The sequence below is a fragment of the Eupeodes corollae genome, chromosome 3 (assembly GCF_945859685.1).
Source record: "Eupeodes corollae chromosome 3, idEupCoro1.1, whole genome shotgun sequence".
NCBI lineage: Eukaryota > Metazoa > Arthropoda > Insecta > Diptera > Syrphidae > Eupeodes > Eupeodes corollae.
In genome coordinates this window covers 48,441,751-48,462,142 of record NC_079149.1, presented here as the reverse complement: position 1 = coordinate 48,462,142, position 20,392 = coordinate 48,441,751, and the positions used below count along the sequence as shown (strand labels likewise).

Below are 20,392 nucleotides of genomic sequence, written 5' to 3'. Positions count from 1 at the left end.
ACTTCATAACAAAATGTTTGATTTTATAGTGTTTAAAAAATTTTGTTTTTTACATATTGATATGACTGATAATCTAAATTTATATTTTTTGATTCTTTTTATTTCGAGAATATTTATTTTTGTATGTTTCTTTTTTTGCCGGCTGTTTGGGTGAATTTGATGCTTATGGATCTTAGAACTCTTAGAACTCAATATAATTTTCAAAATATGGTTGGAATTCATTTATCTTAATTATGTTTATTAAATAAAAAATTCACATTTCAATATTTAAAAAAAAAATCACTATAAAGTCAATTAAAATTCTTGAAATTCTATTTGTGTGTTGAGTGGATTGGATATGCTTTTAAAATTATTTTGAGTGAGTTTTTATTTCCATACGAGTATGATTTTTCAGAAATCTAATATGATTCTAATGAGGGTTCATCTACCCCTGTAATTGTTTGAGGAAAAGTCAACTTTAAATGAAAAAAAGCCTTAAAAATGATACATATTCGTCATTTAGAAAATATTGTGCCATGATATTTCAGAAAAATTCGGATTCGAAAACTACAGGTTTTTGTTGATTTTCGTAACTTAGTGCAAATTTTTAGTCCAAAACTAACACATTATGGACATTTTTCACAAGAGGCTTTGGCAAAGAATTCGTGATGGACTTTCATTCATCTTTAATCTTCTGTCCAATTAAAATAAATATATAATTTAAAAATAAAGAATTTTCTAATAAGTGGGTTCATTTTGAAAAACCATGAATATCACAAGCTGTCATATTTTGACATTTGACAACGAAGTGCTACACCATTATTGAAAATATAATGATAGTAAATAAATACATTAGTAAAAATGAGGTTCCTAAAAATGTTAGAAGATAGAGAAAATGTAAAAAAAAATATAAAGTATCGAAATATTAATGAAAGATCAATTTTAGAGTGATCTGAAATACCAACAAAAAGTATATACACTTCGTGTCACATGAATAAGGACAAGCTTTTTTGGTTTTTTATTTGACAACATTTTTCAAACCCTTAGGTTTTTTGAAAAAACTCAAGTGTGGATTGAATAAGGTATATATTAAGTTTATAATTTTAACATTTAGATTAAGTTGTTAAATATAAATTTGATGGCGTGTTTTTCCTAAGAAAGTCATTAAAAGTACCTTAGTTACATAACAAGATCTAAATTTACCTGTGAGGTCCTTTAAAGTAAACAAAATAACAACAAATCTTGTGGTTAGATAATGTCAGTTTTATTGAATGCATTAATAAAATTTGAATTACTTGAAGTAACCTGTGGTGTATCGATTCATAGAGTGAAATTAGGACTCATTCGTAGACTTTTCTTGAATGCCATTCCCACCTTTTTCATGATGTTCATGTTACTAGAATAGTGGGGCCATGGTATCATGGCCCCTGAATCCAGGCTTTTGTTGTCCGTGTGGAATGTATTGGTGCATTACCTTGTTAAAAAATTCATCGCTGTCCACCAAATAACTCAGGAAAATGCAAAAAAGAATTCGTTCCAGAATCGATTTGTTAATGATTTTTGTTAATTAAGAGCTTTGAAATTCCAGCTCCACGATCCCGTAATAGAAGATTGCTTCCCATATCTTTTGCTGCGCCGATTTTCAAGATGGATTTCTTTAATCATTGGGATAGCAGCTCTATTCATCAGGTCCGTCTAAATAATTTTTTCGCTCGACTTTGGCCTTTTTTATTCTTGGTCAGACTTTTACCTATTCACATATTTCCTGATTCTATCAAATAAATACTCGTACTAAGCACTCAAACAATCAAAATATCCTTCAACGCTGGCAAAACCACTGCGTAAACTTTTTCATCTGTCCTACTTCTCAGGTCTCGTTCCGAGCGGATGGAAAACTGCATTTGTCCAGCCTATTCCCAAAAAAGGCGAATTTTCCTCACCCTTTAATTACCCCAATTGCACTTACGTCCCTTCTTTACAAGGTCATGGAAACGTTGATTAATTATCAGCTCAAGAAATATCTCGAAGATCCAAAGTTTCAATGACCAACAATACGGCTTTCGTAGCAATAGGTCCACTGATGATTTCATCTCAACGAACAGAGGAGCATATCTTTACATCGCTTTGGAGAATGTAAGATTATTGCACTTGATATTTTTAAAGCATTTGATAGGGTTTGACATCAAGCTCTCTTATTGAAAATGCCCTCCTTCATTGGATAATTAATAACCTTTCGTATCGTTTAATACAAGTAGTATTGGATGGATTCAAATCTGAAAACAACAAAATAAATGCTGATGTGCCCCAGGGCTCTGATCTATCTCCAACACTCTTTCTCATTTTTATAAATGATCTTCTGTCTGCAACTCCTAATCCAATACACTGTTTCGCTGACGATAGTACTCTTAGCATTTCATATTCGTTTTCAGATTCACACCCCTCTTCTTCGGATGTGTAACTGCAACGACAAAATATGATAAGCTCATTAAATTCCGACTTAAACGGCATCGTAAAATGGGGAATAAACACCAGAGTGTAATCTAATGCTTTAAAAACCAAATGCTGTCTTGTAAAGGGTGTCCCAAAATTAACGCAAGATTTGAATTAAATAGAAAACGCCGTTTTTAGTCTTTTAATAGTTATATTTTTATTGACTCGTAAAGTACATAGGATAGGGTTAGGTATGGAATAACACATCGGACAAATGGCCTTCACGGCTTTGCATGCACATGCGCACTCTTTTGTTGAAATTTTCCATGACCATTCTGCATAAATATGGCTGAATTTCGTTGATGCAGCGTTGAATCTCCTCCTTTAATTCACGGGTGGTTGTGGGCTTGTTGACATAGACTTGTGATTTAAAATAACCCCATAAAAAGAAGTCTAATGGTGTTAAATCACACGATCTAGGAGGCCAATTTTGATCACCGAAACGAGAGAGTACACGACCTGGAAATGTCTCATGCAGTAATTGAATTGTTCCACGGGCTGTATGTCTTGTTGAAACCACATATTGGACACATCAATATCATCCAATTTTGGCAGAAAGAACTGTGTAATCATGTCGCGATATCGAGCACCAGTAACAGTCACTGCTTGACCAGCATCATTTTTAAAAAAATATGGCCCAATTATGCCTCCCGCCCAAAATCCACACCATACAGTCACGCGTTGTGAATGCATTTGTTTTTCGACAATCACATGTGGGTTCTCCGAAACCCAAATGCGGCAATTTTTGGCGATTGACAAAGCCATCAAGCTGAAAATGTGCTTCATCGCTTAGGATGATTTTGCTCGAAAAATCAGGGTCCATTTGTTGATGTTCAATAATCCATTCAACGAACTCTTCTCTGTCCATGGTCATTAGGCTTCAATTGTTGTGTTGATTGAATTTTGTAAGCATGAAGACACAGATCTTTGGTGAGTATACGCTGTAAAGAGGTTCTTGAAATTTGCAATTCTTGTCCACGACGTCGAATTGAGGTTCCTGGATTGTCAGTAACACTCTCACGCACTGCTTCGACATTCACATTTGAACGGCTTGTTTTTAGACGACCAGTGTGTTTGGCGTCTCCAACGGATCCAGTCTCCATGAATTTTTCATTTAATCTCTTCACAATTGACGAAGTTAAAACACTATTCCGACCATATTTTGTATGAAATTTTCGAACTGCAGCCGCCAAGCTTTCACTATTTTTGAAATATTCTTTAATAATGAAGACACGTTGTTCTATCGTGTCAAATTGCTTTTTTTTCAATTTCACTGCACAAATGGCGGCAAATTAAAATCTTGCGTAAATTTTGGGACACCCTTTATCATTAAAGCGAGGTATACCCTCCTTGCCTTTATCCCTAGGTGGCACTTGCATCGAGGAAACTAAACATCTCGATGCGTATCACCAACCACCTTTTGTGGAACGATCACATACGCGACGTCGCTAAAAATGCTGCAAGATGTTTGGGTTTTCTAAAGCGATGCAAGAATCTGGCTGTTATCTACAAGACTTATATACGTCTAAAGCTTGAGTATAACTCCCATATCTAGGCTGGTGCTCCTGCAACTTACTTAATCCTCTTGGACAGCATCATTATGTTATTTAGATCGCTTGAACATCGTCGAAATGTTTCTTGTCTCAACCTCTTGCTGATATTTTAACGTTTTATGTTTTTGAGAAATGGCCAGTTGCATTCCTCCCCTTAAACAGTTCAACCGTAATACTCGCGCTTCTAGGAATGCTCGGCAATATACTTTCGAGCCCAATTTCGGTCGTTCTGTCAAGTACAGATATTCGTTCCTTAGCCGTACTACGCGAATGTGGAATGCCTTGCCACACTCTGTCTTTCGCAGCCATTGCAATATTCAGGAATTCAAAACCAATGTGCACCGACACCTCCTTCCAACACCTCTCTCCCTTTCCTAGTGCTCACACTGTGTGTACATAATGTGTGTAGTTTTATCCCCTCGAGTGTGCGCCTATTTATGTGACACAAAAAAACAGGTACTTTTATTACTTTCTTCACAAAAACCGCCATAAAACTTGTCCTTATCAACTTAATCCAATATGTTTGGTTCTAATATAAGCTTAATTCGTACCTCATTCATTCCACATTTGTGTTTTTCCAAACAATCTAAGCGTTTGACAAATATTGTCAACAAAAAAAAAAACGAAAAAACATTGTCCCTATTTATGTGACACGAAGTGTATGTAAATGGATGAATAGTGAAAAGTTTGAGTAAGTTCTTTATTCATGATTTATACGAAACAATTTCTATAACTTAGAGCTTGTGCACAACAACCTTAAAGATCTGTCTATGCTGTCGAACTATTCAAAATTTCTATCGATTGCATTTTGGAGAGGACACCTTGGTGGAAGTTAAGTCTTCTACGTTCTTTCAAAAAGTGACTGTTGCAATATTTACACAAGATTGGTAAATCTGCTCTAAAAGAACATAATTTAATATAAAATTTTCCACCCTAAATCGAAAAATCTGTGTTTTTGACAATGCAGCCCCTTAACCTCAACTTTAGATATTATTTTCGCAAGTAACTCACTCTGGATTAGATTAAGAAAGACCTAACCCGAGGAGATTAAAAGAGCTCAATATTAGTTGAATGGTGACGCGTTTGTATGCATAGATATAGTTAGTCATAAATGACTTTAGGAGTCTAATGTCAGGATTGTTCAATGTTCATGGTCTATCGAAAAGCTTTTGGGGTAGTACCCGACTGTGTTAAAGTGCTAAAGGTTAAGCGAAATTTACTTTTAAAGAAGAATCTTTGGATCAATTCAAATTCTTGAAAATTCATATAACCGAAAGCTTGAACTCCAGCAAAGAAATTTGGCCATATATCACTGGCTTCGTTACACTTCTCTTGCACGTACTTAACAAAGCTACTATTTGAAGACTTTAGATCTCCAAAAATAATCAGTGTTCTTTTCTTCAATTTACCATCTCGAACACCATTATTTTTGTTTATAGAGCGTTTATCTTCATCCGCGTAGAGCTGCACTTCTATAGTATCCCCGCTATTGTTCTGAAGAGGTGTTCTTCAACGCTGGCAAAACCACTGCGTAAGCTTTTCCATCTATTGTATTCTACTGGTCTCTTTCCGAGTGGATGTAAAACTACATTTGTCCAGCCTGTCCCTAAAAAAGGCGAATCCTCCTCACCATCCAACTATCGTCCAATTGCACTTACATCCCTTCTTTCCAAGGTCATGGAAACGCTGATCAATTTTCAGCTTAGGAAATATCTTGAAGAACGAAAGCTTCTTAATGACCGGCAGTATGGCTTTCGTTGCAATAGGTCCACTGGTAATCTCATGGTTTATCTCACCGAACAGTGGAACAAATCTTTACATCGTTTTGGAGAAATTAAGTTTATTGCACTTGATACTTCAAAAGCATTTGATAGAGTTTGGCATCAAGCTCTCTTATCGAAAATGCGTGCATTTAGTATTGATGAATCCCTTCCTTTCGGACCATTCAATTCAAGTAGTATTGGACTGGTTCAAATCTAATATTCACAAAATAAACGCTGGTGTGCCCCAGGGCTCCGTTTTGTCTCCGACGCTCTTCCTCATTTTTATAAATGATCTTTTTTTGTCTGAAACTTCTAACCCACTAAATTGTTTCGCGGATGACAGTACCCTTAGCTTTTCATATTCGTTTTTAGATTCTCATCCTTGTTCTTCGGATGTGGACTACCAACGGCAGCGTATGATAAGCTCATTAAATCTTGACAGCATTGTTCAATGGGGAATCTAAAACCGTGTAGAATTTAATGTTTCGAAAACTCAATTCTGTCTACGTACTGTCGCAAAAGCGTAACCCTCCCCCAATGCCACTATGCATGAGTGGTACTTGCATCGAGGAGACTGAACAGCTATCAATCCTAGGTGTGTGCAAAACAAACCACTTGTTGTGGAGTGATCACATATTTGACATCGCCAAAAATGCTGCTAAATGTTTAGGTTTTCTCCAACGATGCAAGAAGTTTTTTACCCCTTCTATAATTTATAAAGCCTATATTCGTCCAAAATTTGAGTACAATTCCCATATTTGGGCAAATGCTCCTATAACCCACTTGAGTCTCTTGGACAGAATTCAAAAGAGAGCTCTAAAAATGATAGGTGACCATTGTCTAACTGAAACTTATGCATCTCTCGAGCACCGTCGTAAGGTTTCATGTCTCTCATTATTCTTCCATAAGCAATGTTCGAATGAAATAGCCAGTTGCATTCCTCCCCTCAAACAATTCAACAGTAATACTCGTTCTTTTAAGAATGGCCATCAGTTTACCCTTGAGCCCAATTTCGGTCGTACTGTTTAGTTCCACGAATGTGGAATGCTTTACCAGACTCAATATTTCCCACTCATTACAATTTGCAGGCATTCAAAACCAATGTGCATCGGTATCTCCTTTCAAATCCTATCCTCCCTTTCTAATTGTGCGAGTAATTATAATCATTATAAGGGTATTCATATCCCCTTGAGTGCGCGTACAATATACAAAAAAAAAAAAGTTTCGAAAGTATTGACTCACCGAGACAAACAATCATTTATGTCGTCGATAAGAAGGGCAAACAATACTGGACTCAGTATAATATATTATATTCTTGAGGAACACGAGCTGCAATTTCAAACTACGAGTAGTTCGATTTTAAGCCATCCAAAACAGTTAAAAAAGTTTCAAAAATTGCCAACAATTTTCGTGATATACAAGACGAAGCAGGCAATGGAACTATACTCTGTTTGACAACTCATTGAAAATGTTAAAATTCACTACAAAAATGTTTAAAACTGTTTGAAAAAAATTAAGGTGTTAGTAGAAGTGTAAAGACAACTGAAAATTTTGTTTGTCAATCCCTCATCGATTTTTGTGATGAGACATTCCACAAGCTACTTAACAACATATTTTTCTATTTATTTCTTTATTCCATCTATCGAGTACAATCTCTTTTAGACTAACATACTTAATTATAATGTTTATATAAAAAATATAGATACCTACATATATAATCTTAAATAAATAGTAAAATAATTTACAATAATTTAAAAAGCCTCATAAAAATATTTCATTTAAAGCATTTTTAAACTTTACTGTACTCCATTTTAAGTTAATTACATCGCATACAGAGTTAAACAAAGCACAAGAACGAGATATAGGATCACCTTTTCCATAAATGGTGTAATGACGCGGTATAGGGTCTTTAAGGAACATGAATTGGGTAAAGTGCAAGCAAATGGCTACATATAACATCTATGGCTAACAGAACAAAACACTGTTTCCTTCTGATTTGAAAGGTTTTAATGCCTAAAAATACGCACCTCTGGTTATGGGACGGCATAACATTATGTACCCGGTTCAATGTACGTAGAGAATACCTAGTGAACTTACGCTGAACAGATTCTATTCTATTAATGCTTACTGCATATACTAGGCACCAAATGCAACTAGCATATTCCAACAAAGATCTCACCAATGTATTCGGATCAGCAAATTCCTTTGAATTTCTCATTAGAAAACTCAGCATTTTATTTGACTTCGAAATCATATAGTCGTAGTGATCATTAAAAGTAAACTTCCTATCGAAAACAACACCTTAATTCTTAAAAACCGATACTTTATCAAGGCTTGTATTATTAACCTTACATTCAAAGTGAATAGGTTTGCGTGATCTAGTATAAGACATTTGCATACACTTGGAAATATTGAGTTATCTTCACACCACTGAAAAATACAATTGAGGTCATCTTACAAAAGATTGCATTCAAGTGGACAATTGATACGTTTGTAAATTTTCAAATCGTCAGCAAATAGTAAATGTTCAGAAAACTTGACACAGTCGGGAAGGTCGTTTATAAAAAGTACAAACAAAAGTGGTCCGAGATGGCTTCCATGTGGAACCCCTAAAAAGTCATACATTTTTTTAGATCTTTTATATCCAATTTTCACAAATTGTGTATGATCTGTTAAATTTTGACCTAACCATTTCAATAATTGAGAATGAAACCAAGGTGTTCTATTTTTTTTTTAAACACGTCATGCTGCACCTTATCATACGCCTTTGAAAAGTCGGTGTATATGCCGTCAACTTGCTTACACGTTCAAAAACTTTCGTACGAAAGTGTGAACAAAGAGCCAAGTTAGTTGTAGTTGATCGTTGACTAACAAACCCTGGTTGTTTGTCTGAAATCCCTTGCTTAATATTTTCATAAATCCTTTGATGGCTTCAAAAATGTTTGGAATAGTTTGAAGCTTCGAAATCGGTCTGTAGTTAAGGACATTCTGCTTCGAACCTGTTTTATGAATTGGCGTAATGATTGAAGTTTTCCAAGTATCTAAGAACTGAATAAGACTGAGCGATAAATTGAATAATTTTAAAAGAGGTTTAGAAAGACCATATCTGCAGAATTTTAAGAGCATAGAATAAATTTCATCACTGTCAAGTTTTTTATTGTTATCCAAAGAAGAAAGTTCTTCCAAAACTTCCTATTCCGTTAAATCAATTTGACCTAAACATTCTATTGGCTGGTGGTTTATGACAATGTTTGGATTTGAGTTTTCAAATACATTTTGCATAAAGACTAAAGTTTTAAAGCTTTCAAAGTTTTGTTGAATTTGGGTAATGATTTTTATGACTGGATTGAAAACTGACGCGTAAAAAATGTCGATCACTTTTTCCATATGACGCCACATGCCAGAAAAACACACCGAATATTCTTCTCCAAAATAATCGTCAGGCTTATCTGCGAAGGCAATCGTCTCCACATGACCCTACCAAAAATAAAAACAAAATATTGAAGGCCACGCCACAGACCAACGACACGAGATATTGCTCTTACCAAAAGTTTCCATTAATAAATTAATCCGTTTAGTGAATTGAACCATGTTTTTTTTGTAAAATTTTGGTAAATTTGCACGATTTCCAAACGTGGATCATGAATAAGTCTATTCATTAGAAAATGAAAGCCAAATTCAGGATACAAAATAATTGACAGCTGTCAAAAAGATCAATTTCGAAAAAAAGTATTGCCAGATTGAAAACCACACTACTAAAAAAAAACACCCGGTATCAACGACAGATTTATCTACTTTTGTACAATAAATATTTATTTCTCACTCAGTTTTTGAAAATTTTAATAGTAGCCCTATATTTAAGATTTTTGTAAAATCAACGTTCAAAGAATTGTCTGAATTTTGTGTTGAGGTCCTTCTTGTGAAGTTTTAATTTCGTTTCAAAAAGCTTAAAAGTCTATTTCAACTATCATTGTCCAACTATATCATGTTAATGTTTCAGACTACGAACCTTTTAGACTTGAAAGTTCATCTGTGTACAATATGTACATTTTTGTCAACTGTTCAATCAAATTTTAAGCATACTTATACGATTCCAAGAGCCTTGGGTTCAAGGTAAATCATCTTGGCATATCACGAATTCTCATTTAATTTTTCAAAAATTCTGAAATACAACTGACAAATGACGAAGAATAATTGCATTGCATTGGTTATCTGACAATTTTTTTTTAAATTTAATTTCCATTGCGAAATAACCGTTGATACATTTTAGATCTTTACAAATATAAATTATTACGTTATAACCTATGTTGATGAAAAGTTTAGAAAATATAAATATATGAATTTAAAAAAATCAAACTACTTTTGTGCTGTATTCTAAATAAGTTTTTAACTTGAAAGCAAAAAAATAGAATAATTAATTTCTAAATAAAATCTTCATCAAAACAGAAGAAGCAATAATTAAAAAACAATGTTGTTGCTGTCTTATAAATAAAAAATATATAGAAGATTTATTTTTAACTACATACGAATATAAACATTTGAAAATTTTAAGTTTTGAAAGCTCGATCGGGGGACAGGTAATTTTCTTATTTTGAAACAAGACAAAAACAGAAAAAGCTCATGTAAATTAATTTAACATTTGCTCCTGAAAGTCTGCAATTAAATTCTAAAAGGATTTTTTTGTGGAACTTATTGAGAATTTCCATCCAATATTTATTTTATCTTTGATGAATTGGATGATTTTTTTTTATCTTTTTAAGATTAATGTTTTTTCTTTGACTCATTGCAGGTTCAATGAATTTTGCTTTATTTAAATTTTATTTAAGAAAAACGTATTTCAATTAAAAACCAAAAAAATCGGAACAAAATCCATCAAAATGAATAATGTGCTACAATTTTTCACAAAATAAATATTCTTTGTTTTTTTTTTTAAATAATTGAAGACTGTGACACTGCAATCTTTCTTTGAACATAATTTTTGAATTTCAAGAGAATACAATTATTTTGTCTTGTTAGATAATTACACTAACAAATTAATACCTGAAGCTTTTAAATAAATTTATTCATTTTATAAACAAAAGTTTGGCGAACACAAAAACAATGTCTCTTGACAATGATAATGATGGCAATTGTGATGGTGATGGTGATGCATTGAAGGATACAACAAATTCTCAATCATTGTGATTATGACCTCAAATTTATCACCTGAACGGCCACAGTGAGAATTGGCATGGCACACGATTTTATTCATTAAGGCAGACTAAAAAGAGAATTTTTTGATAAATTTATTTTAAGTTTTTCAATTATAGTATTGTCGTGTATGTTCGATACACGCATTTGAAATGTTGCCAATTTATTTGTTTTTTTTAAATAAATTTCCTTCCAATTAGTTAAGGTTTTGGTTTGTTGTTTTTTTTTTCTTGTGCAATGCAATTTTTGATAAATTAATCATCACAATGCGAAATGGAGTTGTTTTGTTTATGTTTTATTTTTAGCTTTTTTTATGTTGCTAACCTCTTACAATCCTTGGTGACGAAGAGAATATAACATCCGAAATAAGTTAGAGAACCCAATATATAGTTCCGTTGAAACATTAAAAAATTTAAAATATTTCTTGCATTCCTTGAAATTTGGAAGGGTTCATGGAAGGTTGAAGGAGTTTTTTCTAATACTCATAACCCTATGAAATAAGTTACCACCATTCAAAGTAATTTATATTTGTTCAACTTTTTACTTACCTAAATAAAAAGGGATGAATTTCCAGAGAATTCAATACTGATTTCAAAAGAATCAAGTTAATTATAATACCTCTTAAGGCTAAAAGAAATGTTATAACACCCAAAAACGCCTCCAGGTCTAGACTTCATATATGAAATAAATTTAAATTGCATTAGTTCTTTTCGCTCTCTTGGTCTTTAATTAACGCTTGTCAATAAACGTTTATTTCTTAATGGATTAAAGGTTTCTAGAATTAGGTATAGGAATGTAAAACTCGCTAAGTTCAAATGAAATTGCTCTGTCGAATTAAATTCGAGTACCTGATTGTATTCAATCAACAGTCAGTGTTTGATGAAGTTCTGTAAGAAATATTTTTTGGAGGCTAATTTCTTCAAGAAGTTATAATCTCTAACACTCGTTTATTTTTTCGAAGTTCTTAACACGTTCACTGCCGCGTGACCAGCCGGTGGAGGTGGTGGCGGTTACAACTTTTACTGCCTGATAGGCCATGTGCACCGCGCGCCGGTCACAAGCTAAACCTTTTTGTATGTTTTTGTCTGCGTGGCCTGTTATTAAAATATCAATTTTTCTCCATCCGCACCTAGATAAAAGCCATATAATCATAACAAAATAAATAAACGCAGTTTCTCCAAAATGTATCAATTTTTTTGGTAGTTGATTTTATTGAAAACAAAATTAAATTTAATAATATAAAAAATAAATTAGAATAGACTTTGAATAGTTGTAAAAAATGTATAAATTATGATCATATTTGATGCTTGCTAAAGCATTCTTAACATTTAGGAGGATTATTAGCGCAGGTATCACAGAAAGTTGTGACCTTTTTTGTATTCTTGACTGCAGCGTTTCTGCCTTCACTTACACTCTATTTCTTGTTTTCCTATTTCTGGGATCGCTGCTTTTAGTTTCCTTCAGTTTTGCGTAGAGGTGTAAAATAACAAGCCATTTGATGCGATATATCAATACGTTGTTTAATACGTTGGAGAATATCACGCTTGTACTTCCATTTGAAAACTACGACTCCGAAATTTTCAAAACCTTTTACTCCATTTTTTCTGAGCTTGGCGGTTGTCACATCTTTTGGATTGCCTTGTCGGTTTCCGCGTCGAGTTCTAATGAGATTTGTTTGAGGAGCAAGGAGGTTATTAGGTAAGGAAATGGAAGTATCGACTTATCTGTAGCAATGGTTCTACCTTTGTCTAAACATTTTGCCGCCAAGTCTAAGACAATTTGAGTCGAATGCGATGTGCTTTGGGTAGTTTTTCCTCTTTGGTTACTTGAATCAGTTTTGCCTGCATATATGGCACTGTTGTAAGAGTATCCGGCTGGATCACAACTTGTGTGCTTTTCCTGGGTTATACTGCCGGAGTTGCAGCCTACCGCGCAAAAAGACCATTGATTCATCTACTGCCAAAATGTCTGTCGGGCTTCTAGTTTTGACGAACTTTGGGGTCCTGAGAATCTTCAAGCAATTGAAGAGAGGCCATTACATCCGATGGACCGGCTCTCACCGCCAATTCGGAGCATTCATATAATAGCAAAATTTGCTTGCCTGCTATTACGCCTTGGAGAATATGTGATTTTTGACACCGTTTACTTTTTTTGTTGGGCTACGTGAAAGACCGAGTTTATGTAGATAAACCTTCAACTTTGAATTTTGAAACAGAAAAATTCCATCACCACATGTTGGCCTCGGTCGTTAAAGTATATCGCTTGTATAAATTGAATACAAAATATTAAATAGAAAAGAAAAATCCAATAAGAAAATCATTCACTACTGCTTCCTTTATCGAAGCCCTAATTTAGACAGAGTATCAACTTCTCGTGAATTTGATGCTTTGTCTGATTTCATCCAAATAATTGCTTCGTCCTATCCTCGCACTGAAATTGTCGTTACGGGCGATTTCAATGTACACAATTCTTCATGACTTCAACATTCAGGCCAGACAACACCCGATGGAGTATGTGCAGAAATATTCGCTGAGTTGAACCACCTAACTCAGCTGGTCAACGAGCCCACCCGAATATCGGACATTGAAGGTTGAGCAATTTAAACTCAAACATATGTTAATAAGCACTCAAAACTGCAAACTAAAAAATTGAAACCATTAATGGGTGTTTTTTTAGACGTGTGGTTTCAAATCTGGTTAACCTTTTTTCGAGGTTTGTCTTTTTTACAGCTGTTACTTCATTTATGCTCAGTTTGGTCTGTCATTTCATAATGAATCAACTTACTTCCGAACAACGTTTGAAAATCGCGAAATCTATTACTAAAACAATAGTTCGCTCCGTCCAATATTCGGTAGATTTGCAGCGTGGTTAATATTTTGTATGGGAATACATGAAGTCACAAGTCTACGCTGATAAGCCATAAACGATTAGCGCCTTGAAAGATAATTTCGGTGCCCTCAATCATTTTTAGAACATAATAGTAAACCCTCATTCCTACAACAAAATTTAATTTTAAGGCAAAACATAAAATTATGTGCGTCTTATTTGTTCTTGAAATTTACACGTCTAAAAAAAAACAAACCTTATACAAACAAATTATTTATTATTTGTTAACTTCCTTTGTCGAATTAAAAATGTTGACATTTCTTGAAGCCTCAAGGTCCTTAGAGTCGTAATAAAAGATTTTTAGAAAGATGTCTGTGCGTGCGTGTGTTTTTGTTCGTCGTCCATAGCTCAAGACACAGTAGAGATATCGAATTCAAATAAATTTTGTTTTAGAAAAAAAAATTGTTCACCTCGAAAATTTTTCAAATAGAAAAAAACGTCTGGTAAAATTTTCAGAAAAATCGAAAAAAACACTACTTAAAGTTGGTACAAATTTAATTTCGACTCAAAAATTTGAGATTATGGCTTTCAACTTACTTTGACTTATAAGAAATATTATTTTCAACATTCGGTCAAATTTTGAGAAAAATCAAATTTACAGTTTTTTTAGAACAAATAAAAACCTAAACAAAAATAATAAAAGTTCGTAAAAATTGATTTTCGACTCAAATGTCTTTTCAAAAATTAAGAATAATGGTTTCAAACTTATTTCATCTCACATAAAATATTGTTTTCAGTGAATTTTTGGTAAAAATTCAACAGTCCGTTTTTTCATGAAAAAATAAAATCTACAAATCTACAAAAAATGATGTTCGGCTCCCGATATCACGTGAAGGTATTGACTGCAAATTAATTTCATTTATCCAATTCGTATTTCTTTACATTAGAAATAAAAACTTTTAAGAAATGCTTCTAAAATTGGTAAACGACTAAAAAAGTTAGTTAACAAAAAAAGATTTTGATTTAAGATATTGTTATTAATTTTTATATTTTTTAGAATAATTCAGTTGGCAACTTTTTTAACAAAACACGAAAACCTACAAACCTTTTATGAAGACAAATCGGCAAATATGAGAAGCTATCACTGTGGGTCGCATCCCAGCCACTTTTTTTTTAAATAAATGGAATTTAAATTTTTGCAGACAAACTTTTCTAGTAGGTGTATTTTTAAAGTTGTGTGTTTTAAATAGACTCTTAGCGAGTTCGTGCAAAGTTTATGTTAAAATTTTTAAGAACTAAGTCGTTATGCAAAATACTGTTAAATGTTGTTTGTGGAATGCCCAATTCCAAAGACCAAAAGTTTCACTATTGCTGGCCGAAAAGGTACTTCGCCCCAAAGTGCTTTAGTTTTGCAAAATTTGGTTGCAAAATGCTCACCATTTTTAAAGTTGGTTTAAAAACTTCAAAGCTTTTTCCAATTTCGGTAATGATGTAGTTTTTACTTGTCAAATGTTAAAAGATGACAGCTTCAAAAGTGACAGCGGAGTATTACAAACAAAACCTCTTATTTTATGATGGTTTCGGGGCACAATACTTAGTTCTATAGTCGTTGTTCCATAGATTTTACTTAAAATTTGTCGTCAGCCTTAAATATCTTAAAGCATTTCTTTCATAAATTTAAATTCTAATAAATCTCACCCCTACACAAAAATAATAATATATTCTAATTATTATAAATCAAAATTAAACCCTTTCCTTTCTTTTTTCTCACTTTAGGAAAACTAGATAACCCTCTTGAAGAAAGGCCCCTCATCGGGTGCCTCGGATATACCGTCATTAAAAAATCCTATTTCATTTTTTTATATTTTCAAAAAGGTAAGTGATAGTATTAAAAAAAATGAAGACATAATTTGCATTTTGTTTTGCTACACTGATTATGATGAAAATGAATTTTAATCAAATTTTCCGCATGTGATTCTTCTATAAATTTTAAATTTTACGTTTCAAATAAAAATGGAAAATTGCGTTTGTTTTATCATCGCTGTCGTCGTCGTCGTTAACGTCGCTCGTCGTTCTATAGTGTCGTGTCGTAGAGACCACATTTTGACGTCGTGTCGACGCCGCTGGGGTGCAGTTTTCTCGCACTAAAATAATAAAGACCTGCATGAGTGTCTCCACGGTATAGCAGCAAAATATAGCTACATTTAAAACATATATCAAAACCTATTAATAAACTAATACGTTATTCTTCATTCCTCCTGAACTCGCGCACGTTCCCGAAATCAGTTTTTCAGTTTTAGCTTGTTTTTTTTTTGTGTCCACTGAAACTTGATTAGCTCGTTTTTAAGTTATTCAAAATGCATTTGTTAAGTTTTTTAGTTGTTTTTTATTTTTCTAGTATTTTTGTTAAGTTTATTTTTGAAAAAAAAAAGAAATCACGAAAATTTATTTTCGTTTATAAAATGTTCTTGTCCAAAAATAGACATGGGATGGACTATTTGGAGTAGAACATGTGTATAATTATTGCAATTTTTAAATAGAATTGCTCAAAAGAGAGAAAAAGGAACTTTTTTTTTAAATTTTAAAATAAACGAAAGAACAATCACAACAACTGGTTATAGTAGGTTTGGAAAGTAAGGGTTTAAAGAAGAAAAAAAGGCTTTCAAACTTTCATTGTAAGCAAAGACTAAATATCTTGATTTTTAAAACTGAGCGAAAAGTATCGGTGTACTTTCGGTCTCGTTTCTTGAATACCCCAAAAAGACGGTACTATGTAAAAGACATCTTAGAAGAAATTGTATATTTTGGACCTAAATTTGTCAAGAATCTTCCTGGTGTTATCATTCTTTTTGAGTTTTATAGTATTGTTGATCATTTTATTTTTTGAAATCTATGAAAACTTTTTTTGAATCAACATTGAAACAAATTTAAGTTTTCAAGTCATCGTCTGTCAAATTTTATAAAAAAGGCATAGTTTATAGAGGATTATCCATCTTGCAGTTTCAAAAGTAAACGACCGCCACGCGAATTGTTCCAAGCACAGATTATTTTGGGGTAATTTTCGACCACTTTTTAACACATATTGGGCGGTATCTCAGCCTAAACTTGACGAATGTTCGTTTTGAAGTGCTCACGAGTTAAAGGTTTATCTGCATAAATATGGTCTTTTGCGTAGTCCCATACAAAAAACCCAGCGGTGTCAAATCGCATGATCTTGGTGGCTAGCTGGTATTGCCACAACGAGAAATTGCGCAGCCAGGAAATGACTTGTACAATAAAGCCATATTCGCTTGAGTTGTGTGGCATGTGGCACTGTTTTGTTGAAACCATATGTTCTCCTATTCGTATTCTTCAATAGTAGACGAAAAAAAGTCTGTTATCATGTGACGATAACGCTCCGAATTGAGTGTGACAGTCGTTCCATCCTCCGGACTAAAAACGCACCAAACAGTGACTTTTTGTGGATGTAATGTCATCTCTTCAATTACTTGGGAATTCTGAGAACCCCAAACACTCCAAAATTGTTTATTAGCATACTTATGGTGTTAGAAATGTGCTTCGAAAAATCGCAGTCTACGGCTTGTTGTTCAAGCACCCGTTCGTCGTATCTAGGACAGTGTTGAATGGTCAGCTGGCTTCAGTTGTTGTGTGAGCTAGACCTATAGATGTAGGTGTAGATCCAAATGCAAAATACGCCATAATGTACCGTAAGGCAGTCCTAATTCCTGAGAACGACGAGGAATCGACACATTTGGTTCTTCAGCAAGAGTTTGACTTACAGCAGCGACATTTTTAGTGGTACTGTCAAAACGATGATGCACGGGCCGTACATTATCTGTAACCAATACAGTCTTTTCAAATTTGTTAAACAATTTTCCACTTCATGGCGTATTATAGTTGAGCGATCCATTTTCGTAAATGTCAGACTTTCAACTGAAACAAAAAAAATGGTTAACAATTTCGTTTGACAGATGTCAAATTCCATCCCTATAATTTTGAAACCACAAAATGGATAGCCCGTTAGGAGCTATACAGAAAAGCAGAATGCCTCTTTCTATTTCTTTTGATGAAAGGTTTTTTCTTTAAAAATATTAAACTTTAAAATGGAATCAAACAAAAGTAATTTCTTTAAATTGACCTTCAATTTACTTAATTTGAAAATTAATCTTCTGGCATTATTGTTTAAATATGATTTCTGGAGATCTAGTTTTTCATGACTTTTCCCAACATTTTCGGCCGTATATAGGCAATAACCCTCCAAATTTTGTCCACCAAGTAGTCAATCGTTTTAGGCTTTTTGGCGAAGCCTAGTGAGAGAAAAAAGTCATGTAGCGTTAAATCGCAAGATCTTATAAATCAATTCACGGGCCGTAATGTATAACTTTGTGGTTACCTTTCCTTCCAGACATTAATTTGTGGTCAAACTATGTGATATGATATGGCCAGAGCTCCTGACAGAATATAAAGTTCTTTAATTTATATACGAAAAAGTCAGTAAACATGACACTATAGCGGTCACCATTGACTTTAAAGTTCTGGCCAGAATTGGTTTTAAATTAATGAGGGCCAATTAATTCCAACCGACGTATCCATACCACTAAAAGTGAGAGCTAAAAATCGTAGTGCAAGATTCGTATTTCGAACAGAATCATGATTTTTTAAACAAAGTTTCAAAAATTAAAAAAGTATATGTTTCTGCTGGAATGTCAAACTAAAATTCAATTGACAGCTGACAAAATGTCCGCCAGTTAAAAAAGTGTTACCAACATAAAGTTCTATACTTCTGAAAAAACGTTCTTCATTTATAATATATTTTTTCTCATGATTTGTAAACATTTTTCTTAGAAGCTTACGTCTAAAAAAATGTAAAGCCATACACACCTTTTAGGAGTCGAGATCTACACTATAGATGAATCGAAATTATGCGAGACTAAAAATCCAACTATTTACGAGAAAAACCGCGAGATCGAGAATAACCTAGTTTTTTTGGCATTCTATAAATAGTATAAATAATTCCCAAGAAAACGCATCGGCAGTAGCCAGATTTTTGTATTTAAAATTTGGAACAACTGAAAAAAGATCTGTCAGAATAATAATAAAATAGAAGAAAGTTTTGTGAAAATCAAAAGTTGAAATTAACTTCAGCAAAAAAACTAACTTAAACTAATAAAATAGACAATTTTCAAGAAGAAATATCAAGAAAACACCTGGATATTGAGATTCTATGAAAATAGTTCATTAAACAATTGCAGGTTTGACATAAAATAAAAACTTCAAGAAGGGGGTTTGTTCGTAGAGTACTACATTAACATGTGGTATTAAAGCGAGCTTGAAGCTCGTCTCAATTCTTAGTATAACTAAATCGAGTTGAAATGAGCTTGATTCGACTCGATTTCACTCGGGGATCGGAGTCGAGTCGAAATTTGTAAAGAAAAACTTGTGTGTAGAAGTTGGTTTTACAGATAATACATTATGGTCTGTTTATTTGCATGTTTATGTACAAAAAATAGTATTGTTTTAATCAAATAAAAAAAAATCACATGGAGTAGCAAGCGTGTTCTTTTATCTTGCTGACCTATTCAGTTTTTCATTGTTTAACAAGAATTTAACTATCTTACTTGCACTGCATAAGAAGAATCGAAACATTATTTCCATTTTGGAAAGTGCTGTTAAACTTATTCATTTTTAAATCTTCTTGTACGGTGGAAACAGCTAAAAGATTTATTTAATCAAAACTGAGATAAACCTTTGGTGGAAACATAGAAAATCTTAATTATCTTTTCTATTGTTTTCTCTTGCAAAATAAGCCCAGTTAGTAAAATAATATCAACAGTAACAGATTGATTTTTTTTTCGCCAATGGAATACACATGATTCCAAATGCACAACTACTCAACGAACACAGCCATCGAGATACAAAAGCAATATCAATTGTACCAACATTTGAGAACAAAATCACATAAGATCCATTCGAGACCCTTATAAATGTCAAAAACCCATCCGTAGTGAAATTCTACTTTAACTTTTATAGGTAGTATTCATACTGCGGATATTGTTTTTGTTATTCGTGTAAAATCCTACTATACTATTGATAGATTTTCCAACAAAACACGGGTATTGTAACTATGTATACTCAATTTTACCCTGATAACTACACTTTACGATTAATTTGCAAGTTTCTTGTTACTGCATCCAAAATATGAGGACTTTTCAAGGAGTGTTAAGAACGTATATATCAAATTTACCAGATTTGTTGGAATTTGTTGCAAGTAAATGTATAATTTTCATCAAATTAAAATTACCACGAATCCATTTGATGCACTTGAACAGATACGAAAAAAATTTATATAAATTCAGCTACAAAACTTGAACAGATCACAGCCTGTGAGGCTTTTAACAAAGACATCTTATTGTGTTCAAGACAACAGCATTAAGCACCTGTTTTATATTTTTTGTTTTAAGCTGTCATTTATGAGCGAAATTCGACTTGAAATCTTTCAATTAAAAGCCATTACAAAGAAAAATTAATATGAATCATGCTCTAAAATTGTGGATCTTAATGCCAATTCTAAAAAAAGGCAGTGACAATCAA

At 33.1% G+C, this 20,392-nt stretch overlaps 1 protein-coding gene across 3 annotated transcripts in view; it reads left to right on the top strand.

Annotated features, from left to right (window-relative positions):
- LOC129952702 (RING finger protein nhl-1) overlaps positions 1 to 20,392 on the top strand; it is a 162,235-nt gene that overhangs the window by 1,046 nt on the left and 140,797 nt on the right. For all 3 annotated transcript variants that reach the window (XM_056065478.1, XM_056065480.1, XM_056065476.1), the window contains exon 2: positions 15,578 to 15,676. The gene's annotated coding sequence lies outside the window, so the exon portion shown is untranslated. The remainder of the gene's footprint in view (positions 1 to 15,577; positions 15,677 to 20,392) is intronic.